The following is a 22,271-nucleotide window of genomic DNA, read 5'->3' as shown; positions in this document are numbered from 1 at the left end:
GATATACTGACACCATTTTATAAAGTCGTCTGCTGTCGAAACCAACTTCAGGAGTAGGCCTTGATACATGTCCTCAGTAACACCCTTCATGAGATGTGCAACCTTATCTTACTACTTCATTCTACGATCCTCTATTTTACACAGCTCCAAGTCGTCTTGAATGTAGGATGCTGTAGTTTCTCTTGGACGCTGTGCCCTGCACTTTAACTTATCTTGAGTCTTGCACTTCTGTCGTCATGAGTCGCTGAAACACTTGCGCAGTTCCGCCTGGAATACCTCCCAGCTTGTGAACTTTTCCTCGTTGTTCTCATACTACTGCTTGGCAGTGCCCTGCAAGTAGAAAAATACGTTGGCCAAACACACGGTGTCATCCCATTTATTAAATTTGCCTATAAGCTCATATACATTCAGCAACTTGTTTGGATCTTGGCCATCATCACCAGAGAACCCGGAAGGATGTCTCATGTGGTGGCAAACAGTTTATGTCATTGTAACATCCTGTTCTTCTTCTGTCTGTGGTTGATTGCAGTCTGTTGTATATTAGTCGAACTCGGGTATCTCGCCACGTAAACGGCGGCTCTGTCGTGGCTGATGGGAGCCACTGTGTCGTCGATAATGTGTGCCATCACAAGTTTCAATGCCCAGGGCCTCCAGCAGAACAATGTCATGTAGAAGAAGTTTTATTCAGCACCTGCACACACAAGAGTGCGGGGTGAACAGCCTCCAGCCAGAACATATACTGTATATATACAGCTACAGAACATACCAGTACAATTAATCTTGATATTTGTGGATACTTCTATTATGTACTCGAACCAAATATAGAGTTTAAAGTTGTACAGTCTAGGTGAGTCTTGAACTCATGAGCCCTCCATGCAACAGTTTAGTATCATAACCTCCACACCACACTGCTATTCAGCTTCTTCTGTGACTATATATATATATATATATATATATATATATATATATATATATATATATATAATGCACACACACACATATTTATATATGGTTGTTTGTGTGTGTGATTAGATTACTTTGCTATTTAAAAGGTAAATATGATTGCATGATTATTTTCAAGGTACAGCTTTTTTGTCTATAAAAATTATTATGTATGTGGCACATTTTTTGACTGGAACTGATACTACCTCCTTATGTGATTAAATGGAACATGTGTCCAGCAAAATGATCAATAATTTAGGAATCGATGCAGTATGCATTGCACTCAAATTCCAGATTTTGGAGGGGGGGAGGGAGTTTCCGAGTTTCCTTCTCAACAACTTCTTCAATGAAACAGTAAACATAATAATTGTTAAATTCAATACCAAACATGTTTCAATTTTCAATAACTAACTCCATTTATGTTTAAAATTTTTATTAACATTTTAAAGAATTACAGTACCTTTATTTACCAAACTAGTAGGTGAATTATCAAAATATAACAATTTAACATATACTTTATCTCCTTCCCTTCTCAAAACTATTTCAAGAAGATTCGATTTCAACAGTTCTTGTTCAAAATGATTTCTTTTGAATTTTCACCATTCAAATCTTACGATCTTATAATTATGTTTGGACCAAATGAGTAACATCTTCAGTTTCAAAAATTTGTGTTGATCAACTTGCTGCATATCCTTTTTCGAAAAGTCCATTCAGTTTACTTATTCTTATATATCACCAATTTCATATTTAGCGTTACTGTCTAACGTATTTGTTACATAAACTGTTTTCTATAATTTTTTTCTTTTCTTTGTTTATGTCTTTAAGTTTGATTTTTATTGTTGAATGATTTGTATTATTATATTTATCAACAAATTTCGAAACTAGTTCAACCCATTTATAATTTCCTTGTAAGGCAAATTTAGTGCACATTTTTTATTTTAAGATCATTCAACAACACATGCTTTTAATTCACAAAAAGTTGAATAATGAATAATATTAAATTTTTTCATTATTGCTTTAAATTCTTAGTTATAAAATATGTTACCATTATCTGTTTGTAATTTTTTGATTTTTTGAATAGAATATATTTTAAAGAATAACTATTTTTTACCTGTTTTATCTGCAATGGTCCAGGCGAATTTTGAAATAACATTTGTAACAGTTAATAAATATTTTCAACCTTATTTATTTTTGAAATTTGATTCAATCTACCAGAAGCCATTTAACTAAATCAGTTTGCCATACTTCATCTATTCCAAAAGAATTTACATTATTCCTTTCAAAATTTTACTCATTTGTTTATGTAAGTCATTAATAATTTGTTCACAAATACTCAATCCATTGTCTATAATTTTTTTAAGAAATTTGCCTTTTTTTACTGTTGCCAATTTTACAGAACATTCAATTCTTTGTTTTCCATTTTTGGTCGTTATTCTATGAGGATTGTGTGATTCAGTACACTTTTTATACATCAGACACTAGATACATTACGATTCTCCATTTATATAGGTTCAAAAATAAGTAAATCACCTCACCAAATATAATTAACTATATATCAAGTAAAATAGATTTAACAGAATCTTATAGTCTTATAGTTAGAAAATTTGTGTTGAACACTATTTTTATTGATTGGATGTGTATAGTTTTTTTTGTAAAGTTTCTCAATAACACCATCACAACATCAAAGTCGTTACTTTGTAAATTCCTGTTTATGTTTTTACCAGAAACAACAACTTTTTTAAAACTAAAATCACATTTACCGTAATACTACAGTTTTGGTTTGTCTGCAGTCATAATAGTAAAATCAATTATTTATTTATATTTATTGTACCTCGTTTCAATATGGAGTTGACTCTGTTTCTGAGAAGTAATCTGAAAAAGCATATGTGGACGGGCGCCTCACGTGACAGGCGTAGGCAGTGTCTCTGCGAGCTGGCCAGGGGATGGCGAGGATTTGAACTAATTCAGTTGGAGTGCGGACGTCATGGTGACTGCACTGCGATACCAAAGATGTGTGTGCTGACTGTGTTGGGGAACAAGTGATGACCGTACTTCTTGAAATAAAGTCTTCAGTCCCTTCCCCCCCCCCCCCAACTGCAAAATCAAAGGACGTGAATGACGTTACTATAATTGCTGTTTATTATTTGACGCGATTATGATAGGTTACCAGTGAAAAGAAAAAAACATAGGTGACGGAGAAAGCTAGTACATGTGATCAATTATGGTGTTGGGGATTTGAACTTGTGATAGATTTTTGTTATGTATGTGAGGAGAATGGCTTTCTCACCGAGAAAATCGGACATCTTGAATTAATAATAAATGATAATAATACATATAAGTACAGTTTCCGAGAGAATATCGTGTTGGAATTAGAAATTGGCGCAATTTTCTAGTGGAGGTAGGCCCATAATAATGAATGACAATGAATGATAATGAATGACAATGAATGATAATGAATGACAATGAATGATAATAAATGTTAATAAACGATAATCAGTGATAATTAATGATAATGAATGACAATTAATGATATTGCATGTTAATAAATGATAATTAATGTTAATGAATCATAAACAATAATAAAGACAAGTACGGTGTTTGCATGCATTATCCTGTTGGAATTCAAACTTCCTGCCATTTTTCCTTCTGCATGCTTAGGTTAGTGGACGTAGCTCAATTGGACTATTTTCCCACCAAAATTCAAAATTCCCGCCATTTTTCTGAAGGTTAGGTTACTGGACGTAGCTCAGTTGGACTATTTTCCCGCCAAAATTCAAACTTCCCGCCATTTTTTCTGAAGGTTAGGTTAGTGGACGTAGCACAATTGACCTATTTTCCAGCCAAAAGCCGTCATCTTGGATGACGTCATGCGATGTTGCCAAGTCTAGATGCCGCCATCACGGATGACTTCATCGCCGCCATCTTGAATAAATTTGGCAACAATGCAGCATAGGGTGGCACATAGGTTGACCCCCTACTTATGACCTCTGTCCCGGGGGGGTACGTGCTTCAAATGCTGTGTGCATTCAACCATTCCTGGGAGTCCAGTAGTAGATTCCGACGCACCAGTGCAGGTTTAGTGTAAAACTTGGAGTTTCACATTGACGATTAAACATAGAAACTGCATCGGGATTTCATACACAATGCACAATGCGGACTTCGGTCCAGGGGGAGTAACTCTTCCATCAATCTGTGCTTTGAACGCTTCCTTGGGGTCCAGTATTAGATTCCAATGCACCACTGGAGGTTTACTGTAACCCTTTTACCTTCACATTGACGATGAAACACAGAAAATGCATCCTGATTGAATACAAAAGATGCAATGCTGATTTCTGTTCAGGGGAAGTAACGCTTGAAACAGTCTGTGCTTTGAACCTTCTCTGGGTGACCAGTATTATATTCTGATGAACCACTGCAGGTTTACAGAAGCCCTTCGACTTTCACATTAACAATGAAACACAGTAATTGCTTCGCGTTTGAATACAAAAGGCACAATTAAGACTTCTTCACAGGCAGAGTACGCTCTTCAATTTGTCTGTGCTTTCAAAATTTCCTGCGAGTCGAGCAGTAGATTCTGGTGCACCAATGCCGGTTTACTGTAACCCTTGGATCTTCACATTGAAGATGAAACACAGAAATTGCATTGGCACAATGCCGACTCTGCCCAGGGTGAGTAACGCTTCAAAAAGTTTGTGCTGAGAGATTTAGGGAGACCAGTATTATATTCCGATGCATCACTGGAGGTTAACTGTACCCTTTGGACCTTCACATTGACGATGAAACAAAGAAATTCCATCGGGATTGGATACAAAAGGCACAATGCCGAGTTCTGTCCAGGAAGAGTAACTTCTCAAACAGTCTGTGGTTTGAACTTTTCCTAAGAGTCCGGTAGTAGATTGCGATAAACCATTGCAGGTTTACTGTAGCCCTTGGACCTTCCCATTGACGACTAAACACACAAATTGCGTCGCGATTGAATACAAAAGCACCTTGCGGTCTCCTTTCCAGGGGGAGTAAGCTTCAAACTATGTTTGGTTGGAACCTTTCCAGGGAGTCCAGTAGTATATTCCGATACACCAATGCAGGTTACTGTACCCCTTGGACCTTCACATTGAATATGAAACCCAGAAATTGCGTCGGGATTGAAATCTAATTGCACAATGCCGACATCTGTCCAGGGGAGTAACGTTTGAAGCAGTTTATGCTTTGATCGTATCCTCGGAGTCGAGTATTAGAATCAGATGCACCACTGCAGGTTTACTATAAGCCGTGGAGCTTCACATTAAAAATAAACCCCAAAAATGCATCAGGAATCAATACAAAAGACAGAATGGAGACTTCCGTCCAGGGGGACAATTGCTTCAAACAGTCACTATTTTGAAAATTTCCTGGGATTCCAGTAGTGAATTCCGATGCACCACTGCAGGTTTACTGTAACCTTTGAAATTTCACATTAACGATGAAACAAAAAAAATGCATCAGGAATGAATCAAAAGGCACAATGCCGACTTCTGTCCAGGGGAGAAACGCTTCAAACAGTCTGCGTTTGGAACCTTTTCTGGGAGCCCAGTAGTAAGTACCGATGCACCATTGCACTTTTACTGTAACACTTTTACCTTCACATTGACGATGAAACACAGAAATTGCATCGGGATTGAATACAAAAGGCACAATGGCGACATCTGTCCAGAGGGAGTAATTCTTCTTCAGTGTGTGATTGGAACCTTTCCAGGGAATCTAGTAGTACATTATGATGCACCACTGCAGTTTTACTGTAACCCTTATACCTTCATATTGACGATGAAACACGGAAGTTGCATTGGGATTCAATACAAAAGGCGGAATTCCGATTCTGTCCAGGGGGAGTAACGCTACAAACAGTCTTTGTTTTGACACTTTCTTGGGAGTCCAGGAGGAGATTCCGATACACCACTGCAGGTTTACTGTAACCGTTGGACCTTCTTATTGACGATGAAACTCAGAATTTGCATTAGGATTGATAACAAAATTCACAATGCCGACACCTGTGCAGGGGGGAACTTCTTCAAACAATCTGTGTTTGGAACCTTTTCTGGGAGTCCAGTAGTAGATTACGATGCACCAATGCGGTTTAACTGTAACGCTATTACCTTCACATTGACGATGAAACACAGAAATTGCATCGGGATTGAATACAAAACGCACAATGCCGACATATGTCCAGGTGGAATAACGCTTCATACACTACGTGGTTGGAACCTTTTCTAGGAGTCCAGTAGTGGATTCCGATTAACCATTGCAGGTTTACTGTAATCCTTCGTCCTTCACATTGACGATGAACACAGAAATTGTATCGGGGTAGAATACAAAAGGCACAATGCTGTTCTGTCCACGGGGGGTAATGCATCAAACAGTATGTGTTGGATACATCCCTCGGAGACCAGAATTACTTCCGATGCAACCCGGAAGGTTTACTGTAACCCTTGGATTTTTACATTGACGATGAACACAGAAAATTCAGCGGGATTGAATACGAAAGGCACAATGCCGACTTTTGTCCATGGGGAGTAACGTTTCATACAGTCTGTTCTTTGAACCTTCCCTGGGAGACCAGGAGTAGATTCCGATGCACCACTGCAAGTTTACTGTAACCCTTTTCAGCTTCACATTCACGATGGAACACCAAAATTGTATAGGGATTGAACGAAAAGGCACTATGCCGACTTCTGTCCAGGGGGAGAAACCATTCAGTCTGCGTTTTGAACCATTCCTGGGAGACCAGTATAAGATTCCAATGCACCAAGGCAGGTTACTTTAAATCTTGGAGTTTCACTTTGACGATGAAACGCAGAAACTTCATTGGGATTGAATACAAAAGACCCAATGTCGACTTCTGACAAGGGGGAGTAGCGCATCAAACTGTCTGTGGTTTGAACCTTTCTTGTGAGACCAGTATCAGATTCCGATGCAACAAGTAAGGTTTGCTGTAACCCTTAGACCTCCACATTGACGATGAACACAGAAATTTCATCGGGATTGAATTCAAAAGGCACACGCCGAGTTCTGTCCAGGGGGAGTACCGCCTCAAACAGTCTGTGCTTGGAATCGTTCCTGGTAGTCCAGTATTAGATTCCATTGCACCACGCCAGGTGAACTGTAGCCCTTGGACTTTCACATTGACGAAGGAACACAGATATGGCATCGGGATTGAACACAAAAGACACAATGCCGACGTCAGTCCAGGGGAAGCATCGATTCAAACAGTCTGTGTTTTCAACCATTCCTGGGAGACCAGTATTAGATTCCTATGAACTACCGGGTGTTAACTGTAAACCTTGGAGCTACAGATTGTGATGAAACACAGAAAGAGCATCGGGATTGAATACAAAAGGCAAAATGTCGACTTTTGTGCAGGAGAGGAACTCTTCAAACAGTCTGTGTTGGAACCTTTCCAGGGAGTTCAGTAGTATATTCCGATGCACCACTGTTGTTTTACTGTAAAGCGTCCCTTCACATTGACGATGAAAAACAGAAATTGCATCGGGATTGAATACAAAAGGCACAATGCGGGCTTCTGTCCAGGAACCATTCGTGGTAGATCAGTATTAGACTCCGATGCACTATGCCAAGCTTACTGAATCTCTTGGACTTTCACATTGACGATGAAATGAAGAAATTGCATTGGGACTGAATACAAAAGGCACAATGCCGAATTCTGTCCATGGGGAGTAACGATTCCAACAGTCTGTGCTTTGAACCTTTGCTGGGAGTCCAGGAGTAGATTCCGATGCACCACTGCATGTTTACTGCAACCCTTAGACCTTCACATTGACGGTGAAAAACAGAAATTGCGTCAGGATTAAATACAAAAGGCACAATGGCGACGTCTGCCCAGGGAGACTAACGATTCATACAGTGTGTAGTTGGAAACTTTTCTGGGAGTCCAGTATAAGATTTCGCTGAAACACTGTATGTGTACTGTAACCCTTGGACTTTCACATTGACGAAGGAACACAGATATGGCATCGGGATTGAACACAAAAGACACAATGCCGACGTCAGTCCAGGGGAAGCATCGATTCAAACAGTCTGTGTTTTCAACCATTCCTGGGAGACCAGTATTAGATTCCTATGAACTACCGGATGTTAACTGTAAACCTTTGAGCTACAGATTGTGATGAAACACAGAAAGAGCATCGGGATTGAATACAAAAGGCAAAATGTCGACTTTTGTGCAGGGGAGGAACTCTTCAAACAGTCTGTGTTGGAACCTTTCCAGGGAGTCCAGGAGTATATTCCGATGAACCACTGCTGTTTTACTGTAACGCGTTTCCCTTCACATTGACGATGAAAAACAGAAATTGCATCGGGATTGAATACAAAAGGCACAATGGTGACATTTGTCCAGGGGGAGTAACACTTCATACAGTCTGTGGTTGGAACCTTTTCTTGTAGTCCAGTAGTAGATTCCGATTGAACACTGCAGGTTTGCTGTAAGACTTGGACCTTCACATCAACAAAGAAACACAGAATTTGCATCGGGATTAAACACAAAAGGCACAATGCCGGCTTCTGTCCAGGGAGAGTAACTCCTAATACAGTCTGTGCTTTGAACCATTCGTGGGACACCAGTATTAGATTCCCATCCACTACGGCAAGTTTACTGTAAACCTTGGAGCTTCGCATTGACGATGAAACACAGAAATTGCATCAGGATTGAATACATAAGGCACAATGCCGACTTAAGACCAGTGGGAGTAACGTTTCAAACAGTCTGTGTTTGGAACTTTTCCTGGGAGACCAGTATTTGCTTCCATCAACAATCGCCGGTTTACCGTAACCCTTGGACGTTCGTATTGACGATGAAACACAGAAATTGCGGCGGGATTGAATACGAATGGCAGAATCTCGACTTCTGTTCTGGGGGAGTAACCACTTAAACAGTGTGTGCTTTAAATATTTCTTGGGAGACCATTATTAGATTCCGATTCACCACGGAAGTTTTAATGTAATCCTTCCACCTTCACATTGACGATGGAACACAGAAATTGCATCCAGAATTGAATACAAATGGCACATTGCCGACTTCTGTAAATGGGGAAAGACGCTCCAAGAACTCTGTGCTCTGAACCTTTCCTGGGAGATCTATAGTAGATTCCCATGCATCACTGCAGGTTTACTTTACCCTTAGACCTTCACAATGACGATGAGACACGGAAATTGCATCTTTATTGAATACAAAAGTCACAATTGGGAATTCTGTGCAGGGGAGTAACGCGTCACACATTCTGTGCTGGAACTTTTCCTTGCAGACCAGTATTACAATCCTATGCACCACCGCTAGTATAAGCTACCACTTCGACCTTCACATTGACGATGAAGCACAGAAATTTAATCCGAATTGAATACGAAATGCACAATGCCGACAACTGTCCAGGGGGAGTAACCTTCAAACAGTCTGTGCTTGGAACCTTTGCTGGGAGACCAATATTAGATTCCGATGCACCACGCCAGGTTTACTGTAACCCTACAACTTTCCCATTGACGATGAAACACAGATATTGCATCGGGATTCAATACAACAGGCACAATGCCGACTTCTGTCCAGGGGAGTAACGCTTCAAAGAATTTGAGCTTGGAAACGTTCCTGGAAGTCCAGTTGAATAATCCGATCCACCACTGCTAGTTTACTGTATCCCATGGACCTTCACATTAACGATAAAACACAGAAATTCCACCGGGATTGAATGCTAAAGGCCAGTCCAGTATTCGTCCAGTATTCGTTACTGACACCACGGCAGGTTTATTGCAAACCTAGGATTTTCACATTGAGGATGAAACACAGATATTGCTTCAGGATTGGCTTAAAATGACATAATGCCGTCTCAAGTTCATTAGGAGTAACGCTTCAATCAGTCTGTGTATTAGACTTTTCCTGGGAGACCAGTATTAGATTCCAATGCACAACTGCAGGTTTAGCGTAACTGTTGGACCTTCGCATTCACTGTGAAACACAGAAATTAAGGCGGGATTGAATACGAAAGGCAGAATGTCGACTTCTGTCCTGGGGGAGTAACGCTTCAAACAGTGTGTGCTTTAAACATTTATTGGGAGGCCATTATTAGATTCCGATGCACCACGGAAGGTTTAATGTAACCCTTCCACCTTCACTATGAAACACAGAAATTGCATTGGAATTGAATACAAGAAGCACAATGCCGACTTCTGTCCAGGGGAGAAATGCCTGAAATAGTCTGTGCCTGGAACCTTTCCTCGGAGTCCAGTAGTAGATAACACTGCACTACTGCCGGTTTACAGTAAGAATTTAACCATAATATTGGCGATGAAGCACAAAAATGGCATCCAGGCTGAATCAAAAGGCACAATGCCTACTTCTGTCCAGGCTGAGTAACGCTTCAAATTGTCTGTTTTGAACATTTCCTGGGAGTCCAGTAACACATTCCTATGATCCACTGCAGGTTTACTCTAACCATTGGATCTTCACATTGACGATGGAACACAGAAATTGCATCGAGATTGAATACAAAAGTCTCAATTTTGACTACTGTCCAGGGGAGTAACGCTTCAAACATACTGTATTGGATCCTTTCCTCGGAGACCAGTATTAGATTCCTATGCAGCACCGCAGGTTTTCTGTAACCCTTGAACCTTCGCATTGACGATGAAACACAGAAATTGGGTCGGGATTGAATACTAAAGGAACAGCATCGTATTCTGACCAGGGGGAGTAACACTTCAAACAGTCTGCGTTGGAACTTTTCCTGATACCACCAAGCGTTTAATGTACCCCTTCGACCTTCACATTGACGATGAAACACAGAAATTGCATCGGGATTGAATACAAAAGCCACAATGCCGACTTCTGTCCAGGGGAGTAACGCATCAAACAGTCTGTGCATGGAACCGTTCCTGGGAGTCCAATATTAGATTCTGATGCACCACGGCAAGTTTATTGTAACCCTAGGACTTTCACATTGACGATGAAACACAGAAGTTGCGGCGGGATTGAATACGAAAGGCAGAATGTCGACTTCTGTCCTGGGGGAGTAACGCTTCAAACAGTGTGTGCTTTAAACATTTCTTTGGAGGCCATTATTAGATTTCGATGCACCATGGACGGTTTAATGTAACCCTTCGACCTTCACATTGACGATAAAACACAGAAATTGCATCGGGATTGAACGCAAAAGGTCAATGCCGACTTCTGTCCAGTGGAGTCACGTTTCATACAGTCTGTGCTTTGAACCTTTCGTGGAAGTCCAGTAGTAGATTCTGATGCACCACTGCAGGTGGTGAAACACAGAAATTGCAACGGGATTTAATGCAAAAGGCAGAATGCCGACTTCTATCCAGTGGAGTAACGCTTCAAACAGTATGGGTTGGAACCTTTCCTGGGAGTCCAGTTGAATCATCCGATACACCACTGCAGGTTTACTGTAACCCTTGGACTTTCACATTGACGATGAAGCACAGAAATTTCATTGGGATTGAATACAAAAGGCACAATGCCGACTTCTGTCCAGGGGAGTAACCCTTCAAACAGTCTGTGCTTGGAACCGTTTCTGGGAGTCCAGTATTAGATTCTGATGCACCACGGTAGGTTTATTGTTACCCTAGGACTTTCACATTGACGATGAATCACAGAAATTTCATTGGGATTGAATACAAAAGGCACAATGCCGACTTAAGTCCAATGGAAGTAACGCTTCAAACAGTCTGTGTTTTGAACTTTTCCTGGGAGACCAGTATTAGATTCCTATGCACAACCGCAGGTTTACCGTAACTGTTGGGCCTTCGCATTGACGATGAAACACAGAAATTGCGGCGGGATTGAACACGTAAGGCAGAATCTACATCTACATCTACATGATTACTCTGCAATTCACATTTAAGTGCTTGGCAGGGGGTTCATCGAACCACAATCATACTATCTCTCTACCAGTCCGCTCCCGAACAGTATGCGGGAAAAACGAACACCTAAACCTTTCTGTTCGAGCTCTGATTTCTGTTGTTTTATTTTGATGATCATTCCTACCTATGTAGGTTGGGCTACAAAAAATATTTTCGCATTCGGAATAGAATGTTGGTAACTGAAATTTCGTAAATAGATCTCGCCGCGACGATAAACCTCTTTGCTTTAATGACATCCATCCCAACTCGCGTACCATATCTGCCACAGTCTGTCCCCTATTACGCGATGATACAAAACGAGCTGCCCTTTTTAGCACCCTTATGCTGTCCTCCGTCAATCCCACCTGGTAAGAATCCCACACCGCGCAGCGATATTCTAACAGAAGACGAACGAGTGTAGTGTAAGCTGTCTCTTTAGTGGACTTATTGCATCTTCTAAGTGTCCTGCCAATGAAACGCAACCTTTGGCTCACCTTCCCCACAATATTATCTATGTGGTCTTTCCAACTGTAGTTGTCCGTAATTTTAACACCCAGGTACTTAGTTGAATTGACAGTCTTGAGAATTGTACTATTTATCGAGTAATCGAATTCCAACGGATTTCTTTTGGAACTCATGTGGATCACCTCACACTTTTCGTTATTTAGCGTCAACTGCCATGTGCCACATCATACAGTAATCTTTTCTAAATCGCTTTGCAACTGATACTGGTTTTCGGAGGACCTTACTAGACGGTAAATTACAGCATCATCTGCGAACAACCTAAGAGAACTGCTCAGATTGCCACCCAGGTCATTTACATATACCAGGAACAGCAGAAGTCCCAGGACGCTACCCTGGGGAACACCTGGTATCACTTCAGTTTTACTCGATGATTTGCATTCTATTACTACGAACTGCGACCTTCCTGACAGGAAACCACGAATCCAGTCGCACAACTGAGACGATACCCCACAGGCCCACATCTTGATTAGAGGTCGCTTGTGAGGAACGGTGTCAAAAGCTTTCCGGAAATCTAGAAATACGGAATCAACTTGAGATTCCCTGTCGATAGCGGCCATTACTTCGTGCGAATGAAGAGCTAGCTAGCTGCGTTGCACAAGAACGATGTTTTATGAAACCATGCTGATTACGTATCAATAGATCGTTCCCTTCGAGGTGATTCATAATGTTTGAATACAGTATATGCTCCAAAACCCTACTGCAAACCGACGTCAATGATATAGGTCCATGGATTACTCCTACTACACTTCTTAAACACTGGTGTGACCTGCGCAATTTTCCAATCTGTAGGTACAGATCTATCGGTGAGCGAGCGGTTGTATATGATTGCTAAGTAGGGAGCTATTGTATCAGCGTAATCTGAAAGGAACCTAATCGGTATACAATTAGGACCTGAAGACTTGCCCGTATCAAGCGATTTGAGTTGCTTCGCAACCCCTAAGGTATCTACGTCTAAGAAACTCATGCTAGCAGCTGTTCGTGTTTCAAATTCTGGAATATTCCATTCGTCTTCCCTGGTGAAGGAATTTCGGAAAACTGCGTTCAATAACTCCGCTTTAGCGGCACAGTCGTCGGTAACAGTACCATCGGCACTGCGCAGCGAAGGTATTGACTGCGTCTTGCCGCTTGTGTACTTTACATACGACCAGAATTTCTTCGGATTTTCTACCAAATTTAGAGACAATGTTTCGTTGTGGAACCTATTAAAGGCATCTCGCATTGAAGTCCGTGCCAAATTTCGCGCGTCTGTAAATTTTAGCCAATCTTCGGGATTTCACGTTCTTCTGAACTTCGCATGCTTTTTCCGTTGCCTGTGCAACAGCGTTCGGACCTGTTTTGTGTACCATGGGGGAGCAGTTTGATCTCTTACTGATTTATGAGGTATGAATCTCTCAATTGCTGTTGCTACTATATATTTTAATTTGAGCCACATCTCGTCTACATTTGCATAGTCAGTTCTGAAGGAATGGAGATTGTCTCTTAGGAAGGCTTCTAGTGACACTTTACCCGCTATTTTAAATAAAATTATTTTGCGTTTGTTTCTGGCGGATTTGGAAGAAACGGTATTGAGCCTAGCTACAACGACCTTGTGATCACTAATCCCTGTATCAGTCATGATTCTCTCTATTAGCTCTGGATTGTTTGTGGCTAAGAGGTCAAGTGTGTTTCCGCAACCATTTACAATTCGCGTGGGTTCGTGGACTAACTGCTCGAAATAATTTTCGGAGAAAGCATCTCAAAAGATGTTTTCTGCCTACCACCGGTTTTGAACAAGTATTTTTGCCAACATATCGAGGGAAGGTTGAAGTCCCCAGCAACTATAACCGTATGAGTGGGGTATTTATTTGTTACGAGACTCAAATTTTCTCTGAACTGTTCAGCAACTATATCATCGGAGTCTGGGGGTCGGTAGAAGGAGCCAATTATTAACTTAGTTCGGCTGTTAATTATAACCTCCACCCATACCGATTCGCACAGAATATCTACTTCGACTTCACTACAATATAAGCCACTACTGACAGACACAAACACTCCACCACCAATTCTACCTGATCTATACTTCCTGAACACCGCCTGAGACTTCGCAAAAATTTCGGCAGAACTTATTTCAGGCTTTAGCCAGCTTTCTGTACCTATAACGATTTCAGCTTCTGTGCTTTCTATTAGCGCTAGTAGCTCAGGGACTTTCCCAGCACAGCTACAACAATTTACAACTACAATTCCGACTGTTCCTTGATCCAAGAACGTCCTGTATTTGCCATGCACCCTTTGAGATTGCAGCCCACTCCGTATTTTCCCGAGGCCTTCTAACCTAAAAAACCGCCCAGTCCACGCCACACAGCCTCCGCTAACCGTGTAGCTGCCAGTTGAGTGTAGTGAACTCCTGACCTATTCAGCGGAACCCGAAACCCCACCACCCTATGGCGCAAGTCAAGGAATCTGCAGCCAACACGGTCGCAATACCGTCTTAGCCTCTGATTCAGACCCTCCACCCGGCTCTGCACCAAAGGTCTGCAGTCGGTTCTGTCAACGATGCTGCAGATGGTGAGCTCTGCCTTCATCTCGTAAGCAAGACAGGCAGCCTTCACCAAATCAGATAGCCGCTGGAATCCAGAGAGAATTAACTCAGGTCCAAAGAGACAAACGTCATTAGTGCCGACATGTGAAAACACCTGCAGCTGGCTGCACCGTGTGCTCTTCATGGCATCCGGAAGGACCCTTTCCACATTTGGAATGACTCCACCCGGAATGCACACGGAGTGCGCACTGGATTTATTCCCCTCCTTAGCCGCCATATCCCTAAGGCGCCCCATTACGCGCCTAACATTGCAGCTCCCAACTACCAATAAGCCCACAGCCCACCCTCAGCGATTGCCCGGACCTTGAAGGCTGAGAATCATCCTCTGAAACAGGGCAGGCAGCTGCATCGGGCTCAGCGAGAGATAGCACCTGTCGACTTCTGTCTTGGGGGAGTAACGCTTCAGTGTGTGCTTTAAACATTTCTTTGGAGGCCATTGTTAGATTCCGATGCACCACGCAAGGTTTAATGTAACCCTTCGACCTTCACATTGACGATGAAACACAGAAATTTCATCGGGATTGGATAAAAAAGGTACAATGCCGTCTTAAGTCCAGTGGAAGTAACGCTTCAAACAATCTGTGTTTTGAACTTTTCCTGGGAGACCAGTATTAGATTCCTATGCACAACCGCAGGTTTACCGTAACCGTTGAACTTTCGCATTGACGATGAAACACAGAAATTGCATCGGGATTGAATAGAAAAGACACTATGCCGACTTCTGTCCAGGGGAGCAACCCTTCAAACAGTCTGTGCTTGGAACCTTTTCTGGGAGTCCAGTTGTGTATTCCGATGCTCCACTGCAAGTTTACTGTAACCCTTGGACCTTCACATTGACGATGAAACACAGAAATTGCATTGGGATTGAATACAAGAGGCACAATGCCGACTTCTGTCCAGGGGGAGAAACACCTCAAATTTTCCTTGCTTGGAACCTTTCCTGGGACTCCAGTAGTAGATTCAACTGCACCACTGCAGGTTTACTGTAACAATTTAACCTTCACATTGACGATGAAGCACAGAAATTGCATCTGGATTGAATGCAAAAGCCACAATGCCTACTTCTGTCCAGGGAGAGTAACGCTTCAAATTGTCTGTTTTGAACATTTCCTGGGAGTCCAGTAGCAGATTCCGATACTCCACTTCAGGTTTACTGCAACCTTTGGATCTTCATATTGACGATGGAACACAGAAATTGCATCGGGAATTGAATACAAAAGGCACAATGCCGACCTCTGTCCAGAGGGAGAAACGCTTCAAAAAGGCTGTGCTTTGAACCTTTCCTGGGAGACCAGTAGTAGATTCCGACGCACCACTGCAGGTTTACTGTAACTCTTGGACCTTCACATTGACGATGAAGCAGAGAAATTGCATTGGGATTGAATACAAAAGGCAGAATGCTGACTTCTGTCCAGTTGGAGAAACTCCTGAAACAGTCTGTGCTTGGTACTTTTCCTGGGAGTCCAGTAGCAGATTCCACAGAGCCACTGAAGGTTTACTGTAACAATTTTACCTTCAGATTGGCGATGAAGCACAGAAATTGAATCCGGATTGAATACAAAAGGCACAATGCCGACTTCTGTCCAGGGAGGGTAACGCTTCAAATTGTCTGTGGTTTGAACATTACCTGGGAGTCCAGTAGTAGATTCCGATGCTCCACTGCAGGTTTACAGCAAACCTTGGATCTTCACATTGACGATGAAACACAGAAATTGCATCGGGAATTGCCGATTTCTGTCCAGGGGAGTTACGCTTCAATATATATTTCAATATATATTTCAATATATATTTCACAATATATACAAATGACGTAGTAGAAATTTTCGGAAGATCATGAGGGTTCCTGTGAATGATGCCGTTGCATACAGAGTAGTCGCAACGGTAGGAAGTTATAGCGATTTGCAAGAAGGTCTCCAGAAAACTGCAGGGACTAGCAATTGACCATCAACGTAAACAAATGTGAACAGACAGACGGGAATACCCGTTATTGAATGATTACATGACTGCCAGATAATAATTCGAAAGAGTTACTTCCATAAAATAACTATTTGTATAGGCATGGAGTGACTTTAAGCGCAACGGCCACATAAAATTAATTGTAGGTAAGGTATTTTTCAAACTGATATTCATTGGAAGAATCTTCAGGGAATGTAATCTATCAATTAAGAAAGTATTTTACCAAACACTCATTCGACCAGTGCTTGAGTATGCTCGTCGGTTTGGCATCTGTACCAAATAGAATTGACAGATGAAATATAGAAGATCCAAAGGAGATCAGCAGATTACGTTAAACGTTAATTTAATGAGTGATAATGTGTCACAGAGTTGCTCACTCCACTCCAGTTCTGTACCACACTAAGGTGTACTGCTAAATTACAGGAGCGTATGTCCCCAAAATCCTCATCCAATTTATTGTTTACTCCTATGTATATCTCGCAAACAGATCATGAAGGTAAAATTTGAGACATTCGAGCCCACGCTGAGGTTTGCCAGCAATCATTCTTCCCACAATCCACACACGACTGCAACCAGAAGTGGAGGAACCGATAGTGGTGCACAAAGTAACCTCCGCCTCACACTGTAAGGTGGTTTGTGGCTTATAGATGTAGATGTAAATATAGTTTTACACTTATCCTCTAACCATATAGACTGACATATCGATCTCAAAAAGATGTACTCATGGCTGGGAATATTATTGATAAAATAAATTTCCCCTCTGTTCTTTAGCATTGTGTGTAGACTCGATATCTGAATTCTATAGCGAATATTTGTCACTGGCTTTTCAAGGCTACAGCAAAACTCACAATGTTCATATGAAAATACCTCTGTCCTGGAAACGTCTAAGGTCATCTCCTTCTGTGTTAAACCACTGAGCAAAAGTGAAACTGGTTACTGGATCCATATGCCCCTAAAGGCTTACTACGCAGATCACATGCTACTGGCAGGCTCTACACCTTTATTCATAACAACTTACAGCCAGAATATTCTCCAATCCATAGTGCTTAATTCACAAGGTCTATTTCTGGTTGCACAACCACCTCATACCACATCAAGACTTTTATCTTTCTGCATACCACACTACTGCAAGTACGTAAGTTCTTTCGAACACCACAACCTTCCATCCTAATCCATAATCAGTTCCATTATTTTAGGATAAACACATTCAGTTACTCAAATGGTGATCTAAACATGCCAAATTTTTATCTAAGAATAGTCAGACAATTATTCTTCAACTTCCAGCACTCTACTATGGTTAAATGTTAGCATTTAGGAAAGTCACCTTCAAAATTTTCATCCTTTATTCTACTCCTGATCACATTCTATTTCTTCCAGTGGCCCCTCTTGGTGTAACTACCACGCACCTATTAATTATATCCAGGATTCTCTTTTATTCGATGAATTATTGCAAGATTCTCTTCTTATGTTGTTTACCTAAAGTTCTATTAATGTCACTCTGTGTTGGTATCCATGGTTCTCCACTTTTTCCAATGAACTTATTCCATCATCACTTCTCTTTAACAACATGATGCCCCTGGGACAAATAAGTGGATCTTGATCCACTACAAGATAAATCTAACTGTCCACACTCCCTACCTTGCATCATGTATGCCCAATGTCTTTCACCTTCTATTTCGAACTTTTTCTTCCTCATCCTTTATCTTACACTTATTGTATACTTGCATGTAACGAATCTTAGTTGACACCTTTATTCCATATTTCTCTTGATTGTACTTATTGCATTTTCCAAAAAGTCCTTAACAATCTTCAATACTTTATTTCATCAGCAATTTGTTTATTTACCTTACTAATCTTCAGCTCTTCATTAATATTTCCTCTACTCAAAATTGATCTTATAACCAATCTCATCCATTTGCAAAACCTTTCATCGCTATCACTACCAAAGTGGAGAAAATGGTTTAGTTCGCTCTTCATTCAATTTCTTATTTTGTCTAACCACTCGAAATTCTTCTCACAACTAGTAGTACTGCTATCTGTAATTCTGTATGAATATTCTTATTATTAGTATTCTTATTACACATTCTGTCTCCACTACCTTCTGATGAAGCCCCAAAGCATCTTCTAATTGAATTTGGTTCATTAATATATGTTGTACCCTTCTCAAAGGAATTCCTTGTTTGAAAGATATATTACTTTACCTCATTCCCTCAAATAACTGCTCATGAATTTTTTACAAATTTGCGTTTACAACAGCTCAAAGCATAAAATTTTTTCTTGCAATTTAATTATGATCTATTCTATCTACAAAAAATTGTCTTCCTTATTTTTCTTATATCTCTTAACACTGCTGCCTATCTTTCTCTGATGAATATTCACTATTTCTTTAAGTTCTTCTACTAAATATTCCTGACCTTCAGTCACCTTATCAAACATGATCTTCAGATCTTTACTTCTTCCAAAAACAAAAATTTACTCCTTCTTGTTAGACATAACGTTTCCCTCTTATCTCAGATACCTCCATCCACAACTATCATCATGTGTCAGGCCAGTGAAAAAGCACATGCAAGAAGAAAGAGAAGAAACACACTACAGTAGTAGTAATACATCCTTCCCTCAGCTACAACCACAAAAATCTAAAAATCTATGACAAACAAATAATAGTAAAGGATTCCTCTCAGGAAATATAATATCATCCTGATAGTGGGAAGGCTACTGTTATGCTTGGTTGACTTGTCCCCTTGTTGATTCATGCAGGCTGCTGGCAACGATGTATTTATCATCTCTCACTTGTGATCAGGTTGTGTTCACCTCACAGCTTTCTCCTTCCTGTACACACCCCTCAATATATACAGACTATAAACTGTGCACTTAATATATTTTCCAGAGAGCGAAACAGGGTCGCCAGTTTTGGAATGCTCTTCTATTTTGCCTGTGCATTTACTGTTATGTGTTATAGAGGTCAGTTACAAACTTCTCACTTGCCATATGGTCCACTGGAGTTATTGACTCATTGATCCCCAATCATTTTATTTTAATATTAAGTTTAATTTTTAAGGCCACTTGGTATTTTTGATAGTCTGGTTGTGAGCATTATGTCATTTAAATTTCAACTGATGTAATGTTTCCCTGCTTAAGTAATCTGTGGTGCTTTTTAATTCAAAACAGTTATGTCTGTAATAACATGAATTCTCCCAGATTTTCTTTTGTGATGAAATTCCTTCACATTTACCTCTCAACAGTATCTATCAAGAATTCTTCTTGATATTTTATCAGTTTATTTATATGCAACATCCTGACAAGTTTGAATACTGCCCATTCCTTTGTTACATACAAACAGATGGAAAACAAAGACAAATCCTCCTCAATGGTCAGAGATATGGCTGCATGTGCCCACTCTGTTCTGTCAATTCTGATTTTACCAATATCTTCAGTTTTTGTTTATGTATTCTTCTTTCTGTACACCATACTTATGTCTTTTCTTTCCTTCTTCCTTTCAGGATATGCATATACCTGCGATTAAAAGAAAATTAATTATGTTTAATCACATGTAAAACCGTGAATAATCAAAAAACAGACATGTACACCTTTCCTACCTTCATTTATCAATGATGACTTTTTTTCTCCTCATTAACTGTATACTACTAAAATCGATTTGTTCAGTGTTGTGTCCATTCATCGTGTTACTAGATCTCTGTTAGTATGAAAATAAAAAACACCTACTTACCACGAATGTTTTGTGCTTGTCCTTTAATTATACTTATCCAAACCCTCCTCTTCAACTGGATTTTAGTTCAGATACAAAAGAACTAAATGCTTAGGTTTCCTCAAGAACTTAGATATTTTCAACACATAAACTTCCTTAGATGAATTCAGGTCATCCAGTCAACTAGTTAATATGAGTGGTCAATTAGCATTTCAGAACTACACTTTGATTCTCTATATTGGAACTATGGTAATCACAAAATGCATTTTACTGTACATGTGTTAACTCCAATATAGTGTAGAGGGTCAAATGATCAGAGTGATTAAGTTAGGTAAAGGTATGAGTTTTACAGTAATGAAATAGGTTGAAATGTGAAGAAATATTGGAAGCCACAAGTCATATGTGTGTTACATTCTATTGCATAGTTCAACGCTATGATACTGTGGCGTAATTGGGTCGGCAGAGCACCGAGTTCAGCAACCGAGGGAGAGCACTGTATCACCATCTGAGTCGTCACTACCATTGGAGTCATCATAATAGTCACCATCATAGAAGGAACCGGAGTGATCTGCTGCCATAACTATCGTTGGACACCATCAACAGGTAGCCGCCTGTCATAGCAGCCAAAGCTTGGGGTTCATTGTGGGAATGCACCGTCGCCATTTTCCTGAGTCGTTGCCTCCACAAACGTCATGACTGAGGTCAGAGCTTGGGACCCTCGCCCACCGACGCCAGACAGCTGCAACTTGGGATGGTTGCTAAGATGTTGCACTGATCAGTCCCTCTCCCACCATGACCCCCAAGCCACTATCAAAGAGAGGCCTGTGGAGTGTTTTTCCAGCCACTGCGGTAGGACCCAGCAAGGCTGAAGTGCTGATGTCGAGACAGCAGATTTTAGCTACGTCAGCATTGCCAAAATGAGCGTCTGCAGTCATCTTCAACGCCACTGAGAATATTACGCTGATGTCGAGACAGCAGATTTTAACTACGTCAGCATTTCCAGAATGAGCGTCTGCAGTCATCTTCGACGCCACTGAGAATATTACGTCACCCAGAGGGTGCACAACCAATGAATTGCAGTGGAACAATAAATGTTGTTCTGTCATCAGAAACCATCCATGGAGACTCCTCCACCATCCCATTTGTCATGTCCAGCAGAGAACCCACATTTGATCCCGGCAAGGGGCACTGTAGGTCTGTGCCTGTTAACATGGCCCATTTACACTGGTATCACATGTGACCATTTACACCACTGTCAGGTAGACTGCTGAGGCATCGTGGAGGACGGATTGTGTAGAGTTAAGGCTTAGCAATGTGGAGCACCTACAGCGATGGTGTGCTTCACATTAAAGGAAGTAAGTGCCAATTTCAGCTATTTCTGTTTCGAGCCTGTTGGATTGTCCCTTTCCTCTCTTTTGCCTGGATCATTTATTGTATTCCTCATTTATACTTTTCCCTTGATTAAATTGTAGTCATAGCAAAGGAACTTTCAGCTTCTAAGGTTATTGAGCAACTGAGGTATCAGGCCGATAAATTACAGACATAGGTAAATAAGCTTAGAGCAACAGAGAGGGAGCACTCACATCCCAACCCACCAACCCTTGATGGAACTTCCATGGGATCGGTTACTCCATTTTCAGTGAAACAGGGGGAAGATATTTCTATCTTTTTTCA

Source organism: Schistocerca nitens, chromosome 11 (genome assembly GCF_023898315.1).
Source record: "Schistocerca nitens isolate TAMUIC-IGC-003100 chromosome 11, iqSchNite1.1, whole genome shotgun sequence".
Lineage (NCBI taxonomy): Eukaryota > Metazoa > Arthropoda > Insecta > Orthoptera > Acrididae > Schistocerca > Schistocerca nitens.
This window is presented reverse-complemented; position numbering follows the sequence as displayed.